Source organism: Peromyscus eremicus, chromosome 7 (genome assembly GCF_949786415.1).
Source record: "Peromyscus eremicus chromosome 7, PerEre_H2_v1, whole genome shotgun sequence".
NCBI classification, from domain to species: domain Eukaryota; kingdom Metazoa; phylum Chordata; class Mammalia; order Rodentia; family Cricetidae; genus Peromyscus; species Peromyscus eremicus.
The window spans coordinates 29767948-29790988 of NC_081422.1; the positions used below are offsets into that span (position 1 = coordinate 29767948).

The window sequence follows — 23041 nt, forward strand, 5'->3', positions numbered from 1 at the left end:
CATGCATAAAGAAGATTGACTCTTCCTCCCCCAGAAGCCACCCAATGCCCTCAATTCGAAATAGAGGCTCCTGATCCACTTCAGACTCCATGCTGGAATGTTGAGTGGTGTGTGATTTTGTGCAAGTGACCACAGCTGCTGTGAGTTCATGAGTGCCACAGTCCTGCCATGTCCAGAAGCCACTGTGCTGTTCCAGTCCTCCAACTTTCTTCCCCTTCTCACAAGATGGTCCCTGAGCCTTCAGAGGGTGATACAAATGTCCCATTTGTGGCCGAGCACTCTACCAACCCTTAAACTGGTATCTTTACCAATTGTGAGTTTCTGCGTTAACCATCACGCACTACTCAAAGAAAAATCTCTAATGTGGTTTGAGAGTTGTGCTAATCTATGAGTAGAGAAATATCAAAATAGGGGGCTGTTTGATACTATGTCATTCAGCAGAAAAACAGTAGGTCAAGTCTGTCCTGAGGCTTATGATCTCCCCCGCTGTCGATTCTTGGCCAAATTTGCTATACCAGCATATTTTTCTTTCTGTGAAGACTTTAAATCCAATCAGAAAACACTTGGTTACCACCATGATTTTCATGCCACTGTGCCATCTATCGCATCAAAGGGAGTGTCTTGCCATGTTGGTCATTATTGCAGCTTACAATGTTCATACCTAGATAAGACTACTAATGCTTTTTGCCCCCACCAGTAGCCTGAAGAGTAACTTCCTGTAACTATGTATCCAGCACAGAGCAAGTTTCCCAGTCAGTACTGACTTGATTTCTCTGTGTCCTGTGACCAGTGTGTGTGGTGTCTTCAGCAATAGGATCACAACATGAGGTTCTGGTGGGCAACCTCACAGTGACCAACTCTACACTGCATTTTCTGCGACTTTCCCTCTTCCCTGTGGTGCCTTGTGACTGTGCTTTAGGACTGCTTGCACATACTTTCCCGGTGTGCTAGCCTTCTCTCAGATACTGCTTCCTGAGAAACACAGACTAAGACAGCTTCCTTGCCTAACACCATGTGTTTCACACAGCTTTTAAATCGCTGTGGTTTAAAAAATTATCATTCTCAAATCTTTGTCTAACAATATTTAGGCTTCTGAAAAATCATTCCTATGTCCTGATTCCTAGGCTGTTCTTTTGTGGTTTTCCTTGATGTTTTTTCAATCCTTAGTATGCATCCCTTTGAAAAAGAAATCCAACTTGCAGCTTTGACAGTTCATTAAAATTTGTAGATCTTTCCTTACCATTAGAATAATTTCTGATTTTATGGGATTATTTTCCTCCAGTTTTCTTACCATATCATCTCTCTTAGGTCATCATCATTCCCATCTTTTTCTATGGATTATACACCCACTCATGCTTCCTGATTATATTATTATTATTAAGTTCTGTGTCTTTCCAGGCTCTCTGGGAACAAGGCAGAATCACTTTACCCAAAGGCCCTGGTGCTCTAGTGACAACCACCACTATGTTATTATTTATTTAGTATTTATTAATACAGCAATTTCCTCTTTGTTACTATTTTTCTTTTTAATAATTTTTAGATGTATTTGTTTTACTTTGTGTATGAGTGTTTTACCTGCACACACATGTGTGCACCACATGTGTGCTTGTTGGATCCCCTGGAACTTGGTTGTCAGCTATCATATGGGTACTGGAAATCAAACCCAGGTCCTCTGAAAGGGCAGTAAATAACCTCTGAGCCAACCCTCCAGCACTCTCTTTTCCTTTGAAGTAAAAATTAAAATGATTCGCAGCTTGCCTTAACAAGGTGCTTCATTTTTAGAAGTGCTTGCTCATTAATGAAAGTATTCTATGCAGTCAGTATCACCTCCTTGAGAAGTTCTGTACTGTTTAAGGTACATCTCTATACTACACTTAGTGAGCTGGTCGTGTCCTCCATCATCAGGCTTTTGCTCATTTTTACTACTGGATTCATACATGTGCCTTCAGGACTCCACCCTGTTGCTGATGTTGCTGATGACAGGTGTACTGTGTGTTAATACATGGCCAAATTATCTTCCTTTTCTATTTTATTATTTTTAAAACAGGTACTTTACTACTATATTGTATCCATGCTTAAAACTCACGAAGTTTCAATTATTGCACCAAAATCTTTAGTGTTATATATGTGTATAATTATGTATGTGTGTCTACATATATACATACATACTATATGCAGACATACATGAATGTGTATGAAAATATAAGGCTGTATTTGGTTATTCAGAATGTTTGGCATATGTAGATACATAATTCGCACTAATATTGTTCCTATTATAGTCATCATTTTTTTTTATCATTTCTCCACTTAAGAGGTACACTTTTTGTTTTCATTTCATCTGGGCATTTTTTTCACCTTTTTAAAATGCTTGTTTATTCTGATCACATTGATGGGTGTGTTTCCATATTTTTAGGAATTTGAGTAGCAGCTCACACCATTTGCTCAGAGAACATCATTCTTTCATGAGTCATCATGCAGAAAAACAATTTTCCTGTTATTGTCAATGTAGTAGACAGGTTACTTCTCACAGACTTTCCTAGTCATGATCAAAATAACAACTATGCTTAAAGGTGATTGAGTTTCTCCTATGCATTGGTCATAACGTCTTTCGCATACATTATGTTCAGTTCCCATGACGTTCCAATATATAAGGGCTCCTGAATTCTTTTCCCAGACTGAATTCTCTTAACTGTTAAATGATGGACCCTAAATCTGTGACTCCAAATCTTTTGTTCTTTCCATGACTGATAGAATATGCCTCAAGACAGTTTTAATGTTCTTTGGCTGTTATTGTCGTTGGGAAAATAGGGAACACATATGTTTAAGGCCTAGTTGTTTAGTCACTTGTCAGACATGCAGAGGCAATAAAGGCATTTTGGTATTACCTGTTGATTAGATACTTTTTCGTGGTGAAATAAGTAATACTCAGTGTTTGATGGTACAGGTACACAAGAATGTGACATATTCCACAAGTGGCCATCTCATGTGAATGTTGGCCATTTCTGTGTTGGTCACCATTGGCATCATGTCCTTGCAGGCTCCCGTGGGCATCCCTACATTGCTATATTGCTCTTTATAGCACAAGATATGCTTCTGGTTGTGCTTTAGCTTGGTACTCTACTGAAAGACAGATAATCTCTTTGGTATTTCCTCTTGCAGTTTTAATATTTGCTATACATTGGTAGAAGTAAGGACAGAAGATGCACCACCATTGATTGAGTTGATCATAAAATAATGAACACTATAAAGTGGTATCTAAATAGAAGATCCTGGAGTTAGATCCCCACTCACAAATACTTATAAAGATGGTGGAGGATTCCTTTCCTTGAATGAATGTCTTTATTACTTAAAATTTCTTGAACCTCGATTTCCCAGGAATTCCGGATCTGAAAATGACATCCAGTCTCAAACCGAGCCATACTGAGCCAAGTTAAAGCTAAAAGTTCAACATTCCTGACTTATTTTATAGAGGTGATTTTAAATCAAACATCTGTACATATGTGTCAATGTCTCCAGTTTCTACAGAGCTGTACCTCAACATGTATGGCTATTGTTTAAATGTGCAATGCCTTTAGGATTTCAAATGTTGACAAGCCATTGTGTGCCTTAAAACTTTGCAGGGATTTTTGTTGATGCTCTAAAAGTCTCCACAAACTGCTCTCCACTATATTGCTACTGCTGTGGTCATACAGTAATTTTCTCAGCCCCATTTGCCCAGGGTTGGAGTATTCTTTTAGACAAATCCATATGGCTGCAGACTTCAGTCTCTTTGTGTTTGAAATGGCATTCTATTGTGTTTTGTAGGATCTGCCTTCTTCCTGAGAGAGCAGATCCTTGGTAGCCAGCAAACAAGTTGCTAGTTTGCTTTCAAAGAAAAGTAGATAGATTTCTTTTCCAGGTGTAATTAAAAATAAAATCTAAAAGGGACTAAATAAACTTCCACAAGTCATATAGCCAACAGGTGAGAATGTCAGGACTCACATCAAGTCAGTTAGATACATGCAAATGCCAAGCCATATCATGAGCACACAAACTTAAAGAGTCAAGTTAGGTTTGGGAATATTACCAGAAAAAAACCCAGAGATTTTTACATGAAATCCTACAGGGGTGAGCAGGAAGGATGCACACTGGTAACTCTGAGGAAGAAAGCTCAGAAAAGGGAACAGAACAGCAAAGAGGTAAACAGCTCCTTGAGAACAAAACTAGCCAGTTTTACAAGTTCACCTTAGGGTGATGGCAAACATTCTTAAGTTCTTCTTGGGTCAATACCACAAGTATCATCCAAGACATTACTATGTAATTGAGTGCCAGTCTTAATTTGTAGAAAACAAGGCATGCAAGGTCCTCAGCAAACACAATTCTTAATAATATTAATGGATGAGGAGGAGAGCAGAGAATAGAGATAGCAGTGCTGTTTGGCCTTGGGACATCACATGGAACCCACCTCTTTAGTTTCAGTATCCCCAGTGGATGAGATACTAGTTTTGCTGCATTGATTGCTGTTTCATAATATAAAATTTAATTATCTCTATTATTTTACAATAAGCTTTTCTGCCTAGGGGCCTCTGGTAGAGTAGTAACAAATCTAATAAATAAAGAAATAAAACACTTCATTTCCTTTTCAGAAGGAAGTTGGTTTTTTTTTTTTTTTTTTCTTTTGCTCTGTATGTTTTGAGCTTAGAGGAATTCATGTGAGCTTTTTCAAATACACTTGTTCTTTGGCTCAGATGAGGCAGGGGCATCTTCTGGAAGAAGAGTTTCAGAAAGGCAACCATCCCAGGGCTCCAGGACATCCAGTCGTGGGAACCATTGTGTTGCTACTTAGCAGGGACTGGAGTAAGAACAGCTGTGTCTCCACACACTCTTGGGGACTGCTTCTTCCTCTTTATGCTTCTGTTATTGGATCCCCTCCATTCCATTTGTTTAGCACAAGCAGCACAGAATTAAGAGCCCTGACTCTGATTAATCCTTCACCCACTTACACTTTTGTTTACCCAATTGTTTTCTTTAGAGCAAAGATTTCAATATTAGACAGATGCAGGTTAGCAGATACAAAACATAGCTTTGGAGAGATGAAAAATGCTATTGAGAATGTAATTGAAGTCAAACACTAAGCCGAGCGTGTACAATAGCCTAGTGAGATGAGAAATAGATGAGATGTATTTATTATTGAGCTAGCTAGACTTTGGGGAATATGCAATAAAGGGTCTGCCATCCAAATATATACTGTAGTTCTCAGTATCATGCATTTAATAAGCATTTTATAATCATAAATTATGCATATTCTCTAGGTCTGGTGCTATTGAAAACAAGAAAAAAGAGATAAACAGTCTGCCTTTTAAAGACCAATAAACCAGGAGTAAATATAAGAGAATATGAAAAATTATATTACAAGACAGAATATAGGAGTCCCTGGGAAATGAGGAAAAATAAAATTTTATTTAAAGACTATGTAGGATCTAGTAGAAGGATGGGAAAATCTTACAGAAGATGTGGGGCTTAATGTTGGCCTGAAAAAGTCTCAATGATTTGCAATTGCATGTGTCAATAAGATAGAAATGAATATTGAGCATACAACTGAGTTAAGAAACAATCCCAAAGAACATATTCAGAATCTAACTCTATATGTTTCAGATTTCCTAAAATGAAAAATGATTCATTCAAAATATATACAAAGATGAAACTGGAAAGAAAAGAATTACTATCAATAATAATAATAGTAATTCCTTTAACTCTCGGGAGAGACAAAGGATGTAACAAGATGTTTGACCCACAAAAAGAGTCTCTGGGACATTGACAATGATACATTCTTAAACATGTTAGCTGCTTTATAAACATCGTTATACATGGCTAGGAAAGTATGTGTTTGTGTGGTGTCTTCTGTGACGATGATATATTTCAAAATAAAAATCTCAAAATACACAGAGCATAACTGAATATTTTTATTAATATGGTGAAAAGGAAATGAGTTGGCTGCTGTAGAGGTCAAGCTATTTGGGGCGGTGAGATTGCATTAAAGCTCTATTAAGCCTTATGAGATTAAAGCGAGACTGTATTTCAACATGTGAAAAATAGCATTAATATCAGAACTAATTTAGTATCAACAGAGACTTAAAAAATAGAAATGTGAGGATGATCTAAGGTTTTGGAAATGATAAGGTTTTATTGGTTGGAAATAAACACTGACTATCACAATATAAGACATTATAGGGTTATAGAGGTACATCATCCTCTATTTGGAGTACATGTTCTGCAGAGTAAATCTCTAATGTGAGCATCTTTTTCAGTCTTCAAAAATGATAGCAGAGTGAGCAAAGTGAACAGTGGAGGTAGATGAAGTCACAATGGTAAGGAATCTCAGCAAAAGTGCCTCACAGTCTGAGGGATCGGGAAATTTACTCTGAAATTCATCTCACAGTTTTGAGGAGATATATGATTTCACATTAATTTTTTTAAGGCACTATCCTGATATCTGCATCACAATAGTCTTCGGGAATCAGGCAAGGATAGAATCAAGTAGGATTGGTCAGGAGCCAGCCTCAGTCAGGTGAGAGAGAAGATGGCTTGGACCAGGAAGCTGCTATAATGAGAAGATGTATCGAGGCTCTGAAGGTACTTTAAAAATAGAATCCATAAAGTTGATGACAAAGCTTTAGAAAGAAAAAAAAGCAAGTAAAAAGAGTTTGAACCAACTGGGAAAACAGAGTTCTCAACTGAGACAGGGAAGATTGAGGATGGACAGTGAATTTAGAAGTGCATCATGCAGGGGATATACATACGTCTGGATAGGAAAGCCCTAAGATGCAAGGAGAACTCTAGACTACTTATTCCTGATTCACTCTCTTGCCTCTCCATGTCTGTCTTCCATCCTGAAGGTTCATAATGTCTCAAGAGCACCTTTGGTTAGTATCTCCAGTTTTCATGATGTTCATTTCTCACACAGAGGATTCCATTCCTGTAGCCCAACATCTCAGTCTTCCTCTCCAGTGTTTTGAACTACCTCAAAGCAGTCAATATGATAGAAGTTAATCATCACTTTTGTCCAATAAAATTATTTGTATATTACAATGAAAACATAGATGTGGTCCAAAGCAGTTGTAATGTTATAAGCATGCAATTGATCTTCAGAATCAACCAGAAGAATCTCGATACTTCTCTATCAGTTGAGTCTACTCTAGCTCCAGAAGTTACTTTTAAATGTGCTGCTCATTCTGAATTCCCATAGACATTCACATTGCTTCAAGTCACACAAGTCTTTTCTCAAAACAGAGAGGCTTTCTCAATCATCATATGTAGGCTATCAACTCTATCATTTCTCATGGCTTTAACTGCCCATTTTCCTCCATTAGAATTCCGAATTTTTATAGTTGGATGTCAGTTTTGTTATTATTTTATGACTCACACCAGAAGAAGGTGTCTAAGCTTTTTTTCACTTGAAACCTGTTTTCAACCAAGAAGTTTTTATATGACCCTGAGTATAGAGATGTACTAGTTAGTTTGTAATGTCAACTTGCTATAACCAAAAATGACCTGGCATGCTGGTTAGTTTTATAAAGTGGACACAACTAGAATCACCCAGGAGGGCAGAACCACAACGAATTGCCCCATCACATTGGCCTGTGGGGCATGTGTTAAATGGATGGTAGATGTGGGACAGCCATTCCTAGGCAGGTGATCCTGGGTTGTATGAGAAAGAAAGTTTAGTAAGACATGAAGAGCAAATCATTCCTGACTCGATTCCTTCCTGCCTTGAGTTTCTACATTCTCTCTCCCTCTGTCTCTGTCTCTGTCTCTGTCTCTGTCTCTGTCTCTCTGTCTGTCTCTCTCTCTCTCTCTCTCTCTCTCTCTCTCTCTCTCTCTCACACACACACACACACACACACACACACACACTGCCCATGATAAACTATAACCCAAAGCCAAATAAACCCTTTCCTCCTCAGATTGTCTTTGGTCAGTGATTTATCATGACAACAGAAAAGCAAACTAGAATATGTAGGCAGAAAGCTTCAGGTGAAAAATTACCTAGATCAGGTTGGCCTATGGGTATGTCCATGGAGAATTGTCTTGATTATTGATTGATGTGGGAAGAAGTAAGCTACTGTGGGTGACACCATTATTTTAGCAGCTGGTCCTAGACTGCCTAAGGGAACAAAGCTCCTAGAGAACAAGGGTTCATTCATTTCTCTCTGCTCTTGGCCATGGTTATGATGTGACTAGCTGATTAAGTTCCTATAGTGATTTCTCCTCAAAGATGGACTGTAACCTGGACTCGTAAACCAAATAAACCATTTTACTCCATCTAATTGTGTTTGGTCAGCAACACAAATGAAATCAGAACAGTAACTATACAAAATTATTATGCAAATCAAATACTACTAATAATCACAATGACATCATGAAACAATTCTTTGTACACATATTTTTAATTTATTAAAAATGAAAGCAAGTTGCATGCTAATTAAATAGATGTGCCTGCTTATTTTTACATAAAGAATTAAATCATGGCTGAATATTTGATACTACAGGATATAGATTATCTTCAGTGTTTTTCAGAGTTGATCAATATTTTTATTTAAAATTGTCAATGTTGAGAACACTACTTTGCACAAATACATAATATAAAATGGCAGAAATACCAATTAGGGGTATTTCAGAAATTGTTGGAAATTCCATCCTAATCCCAAGCCAAAATTCATGTAGTAGTTTATTTTTTCTAATAAAACTCAAGTCAGCAACTCAAATAAGCAATTTTTCAAATCAATTATCCTAACATAGTACAGTCCAAAGACGTGCTAATATGATACTAACATGCTGAGAAATGATGGTATAAAAATATTCAAAATCTTTGTTTTCCATAATTCAATCATTATGGTCTCATAAGAGCAGAAACTTAGTGTTTGCAGTAAAAACACCACAATTAATAGCACCCAACAGCCTGGAATCTGAACTGAGGTGTTTCAGACAGTATCTGTTGGTGCTATGTAGCATGATGCACAGCTCACACCCCAAGAGTTAGTGAAGTCACATAACACCACATCGGTGGATTCTCCTGGAAGCACTTCAGATCCATAATGCATTTGATTTTGAACCAATTTTTGATCATTGGATATGAAGAAACCTTTTACTACTGCCAAATTTTGGCCACCTCCACACTCAGTTATAGGACCCCATAATGAGATCGTGACCCAGAATTTAACAAGTTCTGATCTAGCACATAAAAACAATCAGAGAAGGGCAGCGTTTCTTCTCTTTGCTGCTGGGTCCCTGGCATTTCAAACAAGGCCTGGCACGTAACGGGGCCCTAACAATTACTTGCTCCACTATGGTTCTAAGGTTGAAGGGTCTTGATAGATTCAATACCTCTTGTGCCCAAAGCTGGCGGCAAACATGACCAGCAGATGCCATGAATCTCCTCCTTCTAGTCTCTCTGTTAGGTCGCTGCATTGGATGAGAATTTAAATTAAAAAATTGCAAATAGCAACGCAGCAAAAACAAAGCCTTCCTTTTCACTTCAAAGCTTAAAGAGAAAGCAACGTTTCTGGTTTACTTAAAGTGCCCAGCTTCCTTCGGAGCTAGGCAAATACACAACTGGAAAGAAGGGCCTTTCAGGACACATGGACCTGCCCTTCTGCCAACAATGTAGCAGTTCATGGGCTGCCATCATTGACAAGATAAGTAAGAGGCACTTTGAATCCCTTGAGACCCAGGAAACTGTTTTGAGATTCCCATATAACAGAAAAGGAGCCCAAGGGTGGAGGTGGAGAGGTTTTACAGAGTTTTCCAAAGGAGAGAGAATCAGTGGGGGTGGAGGGGACAGAAGATTAGGGGAGGAGAGGAGGAGGATTCAAGGTTATCTATGAAGGTTATCTACATGGATTGGCTACTTTCAATCATTAGCACTGTACAAAAAAAAGGTCCTCAAAGAACTTACCCCTGTGAGCCATGCTAACCTGCTTCACTCTCCATCAGAGTCACAGATGAAAAACTGATGCGTGTGGGTCATTTTCTTTGAGCTTTTAGCTTTTGTTTTGCTGGAGAGCCCATACCACTGTGTCCATGTTCGGTTTACCTGCAATACCACTAGATGGTATTCACTAAAAGAGCATTTGAAAACAAGGATGAAAGGATATGAAAGCTGGTCCTCACCTTGAGTCTCATATCAGGAGCTGAAATTAGATCCCACCTACTGGGAGGCAAGGGAGCCTGTGTCACCCAACAAAGCTTAGCCCCCTCGGCACATCCAAAGTCTCATGTCCTTGCCTCCTGGGTTTTGGCACCAGGGGTTCCGTGGCTGTGCCCAGGATAAAAGGACTGTCCCCAGCTTGCTCTGAGGCAAAGACAGCCTGCTTTTAATTAGGTGTAGGAGGGTTGTTGGATTTGTATTTTTCTATCTTTTTTTTTATTCTTGATGGCATGATGTGTGTTACATATTTAATTAAAGAGGATCTAATGAGTACTTCTAACAGCCCTAGGGTCAAAAGAGCCACTGCAGAGATTCATGCAAATGAGCTGGGCTTTATGGCTTCCCTAGTGAGCAGCAGCAATGTGGTCCAAAATGGTAGAGTCGGTGGGAGCCCGTCCGCTTTCCAACTTCTACAGCAAAAAAAACCCAAAGGGAAACAAACAAAGACCCGGGAAATGCACTTGGCAGGCTTTGTGTCTGGGCCCAGCAAACACGTCTAAGCATAAAAAGAGAAGTCTAAACTTATAAAATAAAAGATTCAAATGAGCCAATTGGGACAATAGCCTAGGCCAGAGAACATTCAAGAGAACAAAGACTTAGGAAAATGTTTCTGGACATAGGAAGATGAATCAGAAAAGAAAAGAGGAAAGGGAGAGATAAAACATAGTATGCTAATACATTTGGATCTCATCTTGTGGGAAATAGGTCACCAAATGTGCTATCTTTGCCATGAGCCATCTTTAGGTCTGATTACTGCTCAATAGCACTTGTCTATGATTACCTACAGACATATTTATATTCCCATCAGACTCTGGACTGACTCCTGGAGACTGAGAGTCACATACCTCTGCTCCCTGCTAAGCTTCCTGTACCATATCAGGCACATTTCCTAGATTGTACTTACCTGTTGAGTTTTTCTTCATCCTGACTGATCGTTGATTTTCTGTTGGTTGCTTATTTCTCTGACACTTTTGGATTTTGGGGGTTGGTTAAGTATTCCTATTTGTTTTGACATATGTATTGTCTTATGCCTGGAGTTTAACACGGTGCCTGGAATATGCTCCCCCACGTTGTTATTGAAGGAGCAAATCATACAAGTCCAGTCAATGTGATTTGAGGCTTGTCTCAGTACACAGCCTGAATCTACAACAAAGACAGCTTGAAAAAAGCATTGAAGAACTTCTGAAAGTCAGCTACGTGGACAAAGAGAGATGGTTAATATATTGTAAAATATACCAGACGTCTTCCTCAGAATCTTCCATAAAACAGAAATAAAAAAATTAAACATATCATCTGTAATAGGAACCAAGTTTTGAAGAAAAAAAAATTAATCAACTAACACTTAGGGAAACCTGAAGTAGGAGAATCTTTTTCAATAATTTTTATTTTTATTGAAAATATTTTTCAGGCTATGTATTCTGACCACAGTTTCCCCTCCCCCAGCTTCTCCCAGATCCTCTCCACCTCCCATCCACCCAAATCTACACACTTTTTTCTATCGTTAGAAAACAAGCAGGCAACGACAAAAACAGAAAAGGACAAAACAAACGGAAAAAGAAAAAGAGCTAAACAAAAGCACAAGAAATGCATACAGAGGCACAGAGAGAGAGAAGGAGGGAGGGGGAAGAGAGGGAGAGAGAGAGAAGGAGGGAGGGAAGGAGAGAGAGAGAGAGAAGGAGGGAGGGAAGAAGAGGGAGAGATACCATGAGAACATGGGCAGGGATGGTGCACACCTTTAATCCCAGCACTTGGAAGGCAGAACCAGGTGGATCTCTGTGAGTTCAAGGCCAGCCTGGTCTACAGAGTGAGATCCAGGACAGGCTCCAAAACTACGCAGAGAAACCCTGTCTCGAAGAAAAAAAAAAACACTAAATCAGAAACCATAATACATGAGCAAAAGACCTGTGAGGTTAAAAAGAAAACAAATGCCCAGAAAAGCATTCTGAGATTAAAAACCTCCACAACAAATACTACTGGGTTCATTTTGCTTTGGCCATCTTCTGCTGGGCGTGGAGCCTATCCTTAAGCATTGTTTGTATTCTTAGTAAGACTCAGCTGGAGAAAACCAATTTTTCATTTGTGAGTAGTTATCAATGGGAGTTGGGTTCCGGGTTAGGGAGGGGGGCTCCTGTCCACATCCCCTCTCAGCTCTGAGAACCCGTCTGACTCAGATCTGTGTAGACCCTGTGCATGCTGCCACAGTCTTTGTGAGTTCATGTGTGCATCAGCCCTGTTGTGTCTAGAAGGCTTGGTTTCCTTGGTGTCTTCTGTCTCCACTGGCTCTTACACTCTTTCTTCCCCCTCTTCCACAAAGTTTGCTGAGCCCTAAGGGGAGAGATTTGATGGGGACATCTATTTGGACCTGCGTGTTCCAAGGTCTCTCACTCTCTTCATGTTGTCCAGTTGTGGTCCTGTGCATTTGTTCCCATCTGCTGCAGGAGGAAGCTTCTCTGACGATGGGTGACTGAGACACTGATCTACAAGTGCAGCAGAATGTCATTAGGAGTCATTTGAATGCTACATTCCTTAGCAGAACTGAAGTATTTGATCTTCAGCTAGCTCCATGGCCTATCTAGACTCAGGTCCCTGGCTACCTGTCCAGAGTCAGGCATGGGTTCCATCTCATGGAGTGGACTTTAAATCCAAACATGCCACTGTTGCAGCAGCACATCTGGCAGGCAGGTCACCATTGTGGATTGAAGGGTTTGTAGCTGGGTTGGTGTTTACCTTTCTCCTCTGGTGGCATGCAGAGTAGCTTCCAGTACCATGAACACTAGTCAGTACAGGTGAAGGCTCTAAGCAGTCACCAGCTCAATTTTTCCACACTCAACGAGTTGTGAAGATGTCTTCTGCAATAGGGCCTTAGCATCGATTTGGGGAGAGCCACTGATGGCCTTGGCAATTGCTTAGGTTGTTTGGGAAGATTTTGAGGTCTGAAGCCCTCTGGGTCTATACCGTAAGACCTTGTCTCAACAAAACAATAAGTGAAAAATTCAACCATTAAAAATTTTCTTTTGAGAAAATAGAAAAATTATTAGTATCAGATAATATACATAAATTTTGTTATTGATATGATAATAACATCATGCAATATAAGATACTGTCTAATTGTCACGATACACGATACACGATACACGACTAATTGTCACGATACACGATACACGACTAATTGTCATGCTAGAAACCTCATCCAACTACTGAGGGATCTGGATGCAGAGATCCATGACTAGGCCCCAGGTGGATCTCTGGGAGTCCAATTAGCGAGAATGAGGAGGGTTTATATGAGAGAGAATTGTTGAGACCAAGGTCGGATAAAGCACAGAGACAAATAGCCAAACAAACGAAAACACATGAAATATGAACCAATGGCTGAGGGGTCACCAACTGGATCAGGCCCTCTGAGTGGGTGAGACAGTTGATTGGCCTGATCTGTTTGGGAGGCATCCAGGCAGTGGCACCGGGTCCTGTGCTCATTGCATGAGTCGGCTGTTTGAAACCTGGGGCCTATGCAGGGTCCCTTGGCTCGGCCTGGGAGGAGGGGACTGGACCTACCTGGACTGAGTCCACCAGGTTGATCTCAGTCTGTGGGGAAGGCTTTGCCCTGGAGAAGATTGGAATGGGGGGCGGGCTAGGGGGAAGGTGAGGGGGGCGGGAGGGGGGAGAACAAGGGAATCTGTGGCTGATATGTAGAACTTAATTGTATTGCAAAATAAAAATTAAAAAAAAAAGATACTGTCTTTATGATGTACTTTAAAAATAGCTATAAATCTTTGGATACCTCATGAAGAAGGGTACCTCTGTCCTTTCCCATGTAATGTGGGCATGGCTGTTCCTACCTTTATCAGCAGAGCTCACTGAACGTAATGCTACACTGTGGTGATATATTGTGTACCCTTATAAAATTTGCCTGAAGATCAGAGAGACAAAGGAACAAACCACAGCCACATCTTACCTCTAGGATTCCTCAGCCTGAAAAGCATTTAGTTCCTGTCTCCTCATGTCTTATATACCTTTCTCTGCCCAGTCATCATGTCCTTCTTAGTGCTGGGATTAAAGGTGTGGTGGCACACGCACTCGGGAAGCAGAGCCAGGCGGATCTCTGTGAGTTCAAGGCCAGCCTGGGCTACCAAGTGAGTTCCAGAAAAGGCGCAAAGCTACACAGAGAAACCCTGTCTCGAAAAACCAAAAAAAATAAAAATAAAAAAATAAAAAATAAATAAATAAAGGTGTGTGCCACCACTGCCTGGCTCTGTTTCTCTTCTAGACTAAGTCACCAGGGTGGCTTTGAACTTACAGAGATCCAGACAGATCTCTGCCTCCCAAGTGCTAGGATTGAAGGTGTGTGCCACCACTGCCTGGCATCTATGTTTAATCTAGTGGCTTGTTCTGTTCTCTGATCTTCAGGCAAATTTTATTAGGGTGCACAATATATCACTACACTACACAGCTTCCAAGGCAGCAGCAAAAAGTACATGCAGATGCCTCCTAGGTGTTCTAGAACTTCATCTTCTAGAAGCTCCTTTCTGGAAATGTTTCCTATCAGAACCCAAGTTCCATAGTGGAAGATGCCCAAGACATAGGGAAGGACCAGAGGTAAGCTGTCCAGTCTCCACATCCAATTACATCTTGACTTTGAACCATTCCTCAGCTAGTCTGCAGAAACCTCTAGATAATTCCAGTCCATAGCCATCTCAATATTCTCAGCTACAACTCCACATAATGTTTGGCAGGAACATGTCATCATTCTGCACATTCCTCACACATGGGATCTGTCAGAAAGCAACACTTACAATTGTTGTTTTGTGCCCCTGAGTTTAGAGTGGTTTATTAAGAAGAAAAATTAACTTGGGATGGTCCTTGACAACTTCTGGAGATGCATACTAGGGAACTTAAAGATAAAATGCTGACTTGCAAATGGCTTTGAATAAACATGGGTAAAGATAGTCAGATAGATGGATTGAGCAGATTCAGAAAAACACTGTCAATTGTCAAGTGTAAATGGTGAAGATGTTGTTATTCATTGAGCAATTTTTCAACCTTACTGCAAGCTTTAAATTTTTCATAACAATTTTTAAGCAGTATTTTAAAATGTCTTTCTTCCCCCAAAGTTCTATTCACCAAGGAGGCCTACATTCATTGTGTATGCCTTCCATCTCCCATAAACCCCTTAAAATGGTCTTTTTGAATGGGAACTATTTCTTCCTCTTGCTTTCTTCAGAGCCCTTTTCTTGGTTGACTAAGACCCTCTAATGAAAGGAACCAAAACAGTTTTTTTAGGGGAAATCTGCCATTTTATAAGGCAGAGAAAGGGGTTAGGATTGTAATTACCGGTACATTCATATATTTCCTATACATTTCACATGACAAGTTTAAAGGGATTTTTTTTTTTTTTTTTTTTTTGGTTTTTCGAGACAGGGTTTCTCTGTGTAGCTTTGCGCCTCTCCTGGAACTCACTTGGTAGCCCAGGCTGGCCTCGACTCACAGAGATCCGCCTGGCTCTGCCTCCCGAGTGCTGGAATTAAAGGCGTGTGCCACCACTGCCTGGCTAAAGGGATTTTTAAACTACCCAAGATGAATAAAACACAAGAGATTTCCATTAAATTTAATATCTATTAGTAAAGCTTGAGCAAAATTTACAGTTCAAAATTTACATTAAAATTTTTCCAGAGCAAAGCTATGAGAAATTGTCATCAAACACTCCCTAACCATGCAGCAAATCCAACATGGGGGTGGGGTGCTCTCATAAAACATGTTCACATCTATCAACTCTCAACCCTAGGCTTCCTCTACTATATAATTTATTCTCAATAGTCTTGCATGAGATCTCCTTCCTTCTTTATAGGTCCCTGGTCACCTCTCCAACCAGTGCACCCCTCTGCTCTTGAAGGTGCTCTTTACTCTAAGGGGCAGAACCAGTATACTTGTGGAACCCTGATTCCATTGGAAACAAGATTCTTCCTGTCATTGATATTTGAAGTTACTCCTCCCCACATGGCCACAGAAATTGAAACCCTCTTTTCCCCTTGAAAGCACTGTTTCCTGTATATACTCCCAATGCTAACAGTAGTGGTAACAAGGGAAGAGGAAGGGGAAATCACTTTTATTTATCATTTAGTGAGCTTCATGCTACTACTTTCTTTTATAAGTTTTTGCGATGAACCCTTCAGGACCCTATGGGTAGATATCATCGTCATCTGAGAGATCTGAGATCTGGGAGACCTTAGAGACAAGGAGACTGAGATTCATGGGGGTTGAGTAATTTACCCATGACCACAGTACTAGGAAATCACAAAAGCAGAATAGACTCAATAGAATAAGCTGATCTGACCAAGAAGTTGTGCTTATAACTACTTCATTTTCTTCCCCAGAGTTCTCTCTCAACAGGCTTTATTCCTGTGCCTGACTCCCAATCCTGGACATCCAACCATCAGAAGGGGTTAGTTTTTATACATGACAGCACCCACAACAGTGTTCCTCACTACACCTGGATGTCTGCCAAGCTTTGAAGCCTACACCATACTGTCCTCAGTGTCTACCAGCTCCAGGACAGTCACGGGGTTTCTCCAATCCACCTACAAATTCCAGTTTAATAAGAGTCAATATTTATGGTTATGGTCTTGTAACTCTCTGGCAGCTAATCTATTCACAGCCGTATGCCACCCACACCCAACATTTACAGCTGAGACCTTCCAACTCTAGAGACTTGAGCCATAGTTTCTTTCTGCTTCCACCCTTCTTGCCCTCTACTCTCCTTTACCTCCATTTCAAATGAACTGGTTCATGTAGCTCTAACTTCTAGCAACCAACCATGTCACTCCATCCTCACCTTAGTGCCGTGCTGACTCATGACACTGTTCAACTGCCATACTTCCTATGCCAACACTCTCCCTTACAGTCCTTAACTTGGGAATATTGCCATCTGCTTTTTTCCAAGGTTTAAAATACAATTGCAGGCTGGGAGTGTGGGTCAGAGGTAGATATTGTGTTTTGTATGTGCAAATACATGGATTCAATTCCCAAGGCACACACATACACACACACACACACACATACACAGAGAGAGAGAGAGAGAGAGAGAGAGAGAGAGAGAGAGAGAGAGAGAGAGAGAGAGAGAGAGGGAGAGAGAGAGAGAGAGGGAGAGGGAGAGGGAGAGGGAGAGAAAGAGAGAGAGAGGGAGGGAGAGCTTGCAATATACTGTTAAACTATAACTGCAAAAGTTTATGAAAACATTTAACTTTTGTTCACCTCAAGAATCAATTTAACTAAACTCACCTGACATTTTAATCTTGTGTGAAATCTTTGTACATATCAACTAATTTCATTTTGTCTGAAAGTCACCTGAACTGTTTCCTCTCCTATGCCACCTATGCATGCTCTGACAGGTGATCCTGAGAATATTTGCCTCATTTTTGGTGAGCACAATATGCCTTTCTTTGCTGTCTCATTCTAAGCTCTTAAACAGAACCCAGTGGGTTTCTCCCTGAATCAGGATGCCCATACCTTTCTTCCCACCCTTTCCTTTGCTCTATTAAAAATTCCCCACCTGTCTCATAACATCCATCTTTCTCTCTTCTTTACAGTTTCTGCTCTACTTTATACATATTTTCTCTCCCCAGCCTGTAAAATAGAATGTCATTCTGCTGACTAGCTCACCAATCTCTGACTACACTCAAGCAGCCATGCCACCCTCCCTGTCGTGTTGGACCACACCCTCAGGGAAGAAAAGATCCACGTCCTTGCCATGCTTGCTCAGGAGCTCTTTGCAGGGATTTCCCCAGCCAGCCTCACCAGATGGGTATTTTAAATTATTGTTATAAATGTATGATGTGTGTGGGGACACACATATGTGCAGAGTATGTGTGGTGATCAGGGACAAGCTTGAGGAGTCAGTTCTCTCCTCCACCTTTACCTTGGGTTCTGGGATTTAACTCAGGTCAGATAGGCAAGCGTTTTACTCACTGAGCAGTTCACTGGCCCTTGGCTATTGTTCCTCAACTCTCCTTCCATGACTGCTCTGAAGAACCAAAGACCTTTCATATCCTCTTTATCCTCATGTGCCTCTTCTGTGCTCTTCTTCTCTCACTGTTTTCAAGTCCTCCTTCTCAACCAGAGCCCTGGGAAGAGGAACAAAATCAGCAGACATGGGAGGGAACAATAGAGGGTAAAGGGAAGTGTGAAAGAACACATACATGTACATGTGTAAAATGCCATAATGAAACTTGTTATTGTATATGACTAATATACATGCTAGTGAAAAACACCAAATGCCTAAGATGGTAACAGTTATTACCACTTCTTTCTAATCGCCTTGGACTTTTATATATTTTGGCATCACTTTCTTCTGATCTCTAGTCTACAATTGCCAAAGTGTTCTCAGATAGCCACATAAACTGGACACATTTTAAATCCTGCTACAGGCAGATCTAAATACTAAATCTAAATTATCTAAATGATCCCATACCAAATAGGTTCACAGTACTTCATTATTGCACTGTGTAGTAAGGCTGTGAAGACCACTAACTCTGCCTAATTCTATCTACTCCTACTGAACAACCCCACTGGCACACACTTGGACATCATTAGCACCACTGAGTAAACCTCCCAGTAACACTGCCCTTCTCAAGAGCCTCTAGAAATCCCCTGCTGCCATGGGCTCAGCCCCAGCCTCTTCAGACAGTTAAATTCACCAGTGTTCTCCTCTAGTGTGTCGGCACTATGCCTTCTTCTGCCAGATACACGTCTCCAATAAGACAATGTTTGAAAAGTTTACATCCTTCTTGAAACGCTATGTCATCTGTCCATTTCTTTAAAAAAAGCACATTTTTTTTTCCAGAGCTGAGGACCGAATCCAGGGCCTTGCACTTGCTAGGCAAGAGCTCTACCACTGAGCTAAATCCCCAACCCAAAAAAGCACTTTCAAAAGTATTCTCAGTAGTCCAGTTTGAGACCCACTTCTGACTTTACAGGTCCCAGATCACCTCTCCAACCAGTGCACCCCTCTGTTCTTGAAGGCAGTGTTTCTCTGAGGAGCAGAACTATCTCAACTTAGCCTTGATACTTCAAGTAGACTTTTGTGGTCAATAGCATGGATCCAAAGTTGAAGTTAAAGCAAATTAGAACCCCAGTTCTTCCCACTTGGGATTTGAGCACCTAGAGAAAATTATATACTATCCCTAAGTTTTATCTATGAAATGGACATTTTTCAAAACCAGTGGGGTAATGTAAATAAAATACTAAAGTACTGCCCATAATGTATGTGTGTGTGTATATGTGTGTGTGTATATGTGTGTGTGTTTGTGTGTGTGTGTGTGTGTCTGTGTGTGTGTGTATATATGTGTGTGTGTGTATGGACTATTTTGGGTTTGTCAGAATGTATTAAATTGTAGACATTTTCTGCTTTAATCTGAGCTCCGCCGGGAATCTTTATGCCAAGGATATTGCAATAACAGTGAATCCCTTCTGAAATGAGGCATTGGGATTGGATCTCATTAGCTAGTGTCCATTGTCCTGTGTCAGAAGAGCCACATGGCATATAATCTGCCACCTTTGAGGAACCACCTAATTGGATCATAAAACTCCCCCAGACCAACTAAAACCAGAAATTAAGCACTTGGCTTTTCCAAGCAGGTGAAGAGAAGTTCAAGGCAACACATTTACTCCTGGGGATGTCTTTGCTAGTTTTCTTAACTAGGACACTGCCCAAGTACCTGAACAAGTTCTTTCTGAACAAGGAATCAGGCATGTGCCTGGATCTACCCTCAGTTCTCTATGAGACCAGAAGAAAAGAATACATTTTCCTGGCCTCCATTTTTATCATCTGTAAAGACATCAGAAATTCTTTCCATATTTGCCTAAGCCTAGGAAACGGCCTATATTAAGGACTCAAAGAACAATGTGCTCAATTGAAGAATTAACTACTTTAAGGCCAAATAAGTGACTGAAAAATAATCAGTTCGATTTACATAATAGACTGCTAAGCAGCAGATGAGTATGCCAAGCCCCTAGGTTTAAAGGATCTACACTGTGCACACACTCCTCTGCTGAAAGCCCTCCACCTCTGGAGGAAGCTCTTCGGGAACACTTTACTACAATGTTGTGCAGGATGAAGAGTGCAGCCACCACCCTCCTGAGCACTTGTCCACCTTGCCAGCGCTTAGGGATCTAACAGAATATCAATAACTTCTGCAAGGTGCTTGCTACCAGCTCCTGTTAGCATTACATGAGGCCAGAGAGCTAGGAAGCCTCGAGAGTACAGCGCTAGCTCCTGGCTTCTGTCACCTGGTCCATCTGCTCTTTCTGTGACCCCAGCCTGCTAGCAGCTCCCAGGGGTGATTCCCTTGCCAGAGGACCCCTGTGCTTACTCCCATTGGCTGCCTGAGTCTTGGCTTCTCGGCTGAGAGGCAATGACCGAGGTAAACCTTGGCACCACAAACCCCACAGCCATAAATTTCACTTACATCTAGTAAAACACAGGCATCCAATTAAACCCATAATCCTATAAACTTGCCAGCAATCAAGTTCCCGGTAGAAAATGAAGACGGACAGGTGCACTCAATCAATACCATCGAGGTTAGAGCCCGAATGGTGTAGGCTGTTCTTGCATTGAATCCTGTGCTCTGTTCATGTTCTGTTTGTGTTCTGCCTGGGTAGAAATAACAAATACCCTGTTTACTCTTCCATTGCATTGTCCCGTACGGTGATGTATGGCTGAATCCTGAGGGCAGCCACACATGGGGCATGTAAAAACACAGTTTCTTCTTGGTGCAGCCCCACTCCCCACGGCAAGCCCGGAATGTCACCATCTGGCCAAAACCCAGGTTTAAACCATGGGGGACCTCCCCTCAAGAACACCATATGGACTTTCCACTCATTTCCTTGGGCCTCTGGCCACCTCTAAAGGTGTCTGCCCAGCCAGAAAAGTTAACAATGTATCAGGTTGCTATGGTTATCCAATTTACAGGGGATTTGATTTAAAGGTTAAAACATTTGAGGAGTATTTGAAAATAGTTTATCAGTTAACATTTCAGCAGGCAACAGCTCTCTAAAACAACAGAGACAAGTATGTGACTTCCAGCACCTTCTTCCCGTTCACCAAGTGCCTCACTGAGCTCCTCCTCAGCCCTGTTCTTTACTGGGGTTCTGCTTGCTATCATTCATCTCTTCTCCTTCTCCATAGAGCCCTTCCCCCATGCCAATCCATTTGACTAACCCTTAACTAAAGTCTACGGGGCATACTGTTTACACTCTTTCTCCTCCCAGCACCTGCCCGACAAAGCCTAAATCTATTTGATCTTTAAATGAAAGCTGAGCTGTAGCTTTAACTGTACTCTATTTTTTTCCAAGAATAAAATGTCTGTAGATACCTCTCAGTAGATTTCCTTGACTGAATTAATACCTCCCAAAGTTTTCTGCACCTCCCTTACCTGTTGAAACAAAGATTCACAAGGGGGGGATTTAGGTGATTACAAAAGAATATACATGAAAGAAACATACTAGTTGTTGGTTACAATCAGAGGGGATGTGGGTAGCTAATAAACTATTTCTTCCTCTAGGAATTATAGGCAGAGCTGCAGGATAGGCTTGTGACTACCAGCTTCTTTGTTGTAGACGTCCTCTGTTGGCTCTGGAATTAGGGCATGGTTATTGCCAAGTCTTGTTCATTATCCTGGGGACATGAGTCATTACAACGTATAGGAGAAATGTTCTTGGCAACATGCAGGCCTTATCCCTGCAAGTAACAGCATCACAGAGACAGGAAGCTTTGGAGGCTTCAGGTTTATCTTTTATGTAAGCTATCTATGTTCCTTTTGTCCAGGGATGACACGGTTCCTAAAATTGGGGGAGAGGGTACATAGGCATGGTAAGAGGATTGCTAAGAGCCAGTGGGATGGCTCAGTGGGTAAAGGACTTGCAGGACAAGCCTGATGACCTCAGTTTGATCACTGTAGCTCACATGGTGGAAGGATTCTGACCTCTGCACATGCAGGACCACGTACACATGCCCACACACGTACACAAACATGCATATACATAATAAATAAATGTAACATATTTTTAAAGGGCTGCTAAGAACATATAACCACATAGTGTTGAAATGCACAGCTCACAACCATAAGACATTGTGCAAATTCTCATTCAAACGCAGTAGCAAACATGGGCTTAAATTTGTGACCCTTGCTGGTAGGACCATAAGGCTGGAAGAGAACACGAGAGTGCCTCTTCTTTCATGCCTTCTACCTTCTAAGAAACAAGGCTGTAGGTGGACCAGAAAACAAACTCTACCTGGTTCTAGTTAAGGCAGCTGATTCTACAAGCATGGCTATTAATGACACACAATTGCTCTCAGACATCCAGACAGGCAAAAACAACAACCAGGAGGGGAGGTCGAAGCACTTGCCCAGGCACCTCCACTTGTACAGTCTTCATTTCCAAGGTAACCCATGACTTTAATATGATGGTTATTTCCGTTGGGGAGGTAAAATGGCATAGTCAGAACCAAGTCATATACTCGTGTCTTCTCAACCCACAGTTTGACTCTGCCTGGTGAAGCATGCTGCCCATGCTGGACCTGGACAGCTGGACATCAAGACAACTGGTCGGTATACTAATGGCAGGTGAGTAGGTGAAGAGGTTGGCTGACAGCCTCGACTCCAGACGAATAACAGCAGAGAGGCTTTTGCCTCCTGCTTCCCCAAACCTGGTGACAGGGATAAATCCCACAAAGAGGGTCGACCTCAGCTGGGGTGGATAATCTTCATCAAACGCTGGTGCATGGGAAATATAGAGATACACATACTCTGTCATTAAAATAAACCCATTTTTTCTAAGCTGCTAATAGGATTATTCAGAATGTTT

General features: G+C 41.0%; 1 long non-coding RNA gene across 1 annotated transcript; it reads left to right on the forward strand.

The window, feature by feature from the left end:
- The first annotated feature begins 6375 nt into the window (after positions 1 to 6375).
- On the forward strand, positions 6376 to 22800 carry LOC131914146 (uncharacterized). The gene is made up of 3 exons (XR_009380085.1): positions 6376 to 6612; positions 16555 to 16622; positions 22716 to 22800. It is a non-coding gene; the product is annotated as an uncharacterized LOC131914146 (long non-coding RNA).
- Positions 22801 to 23041: the final 241 nt, after the last annotated feature.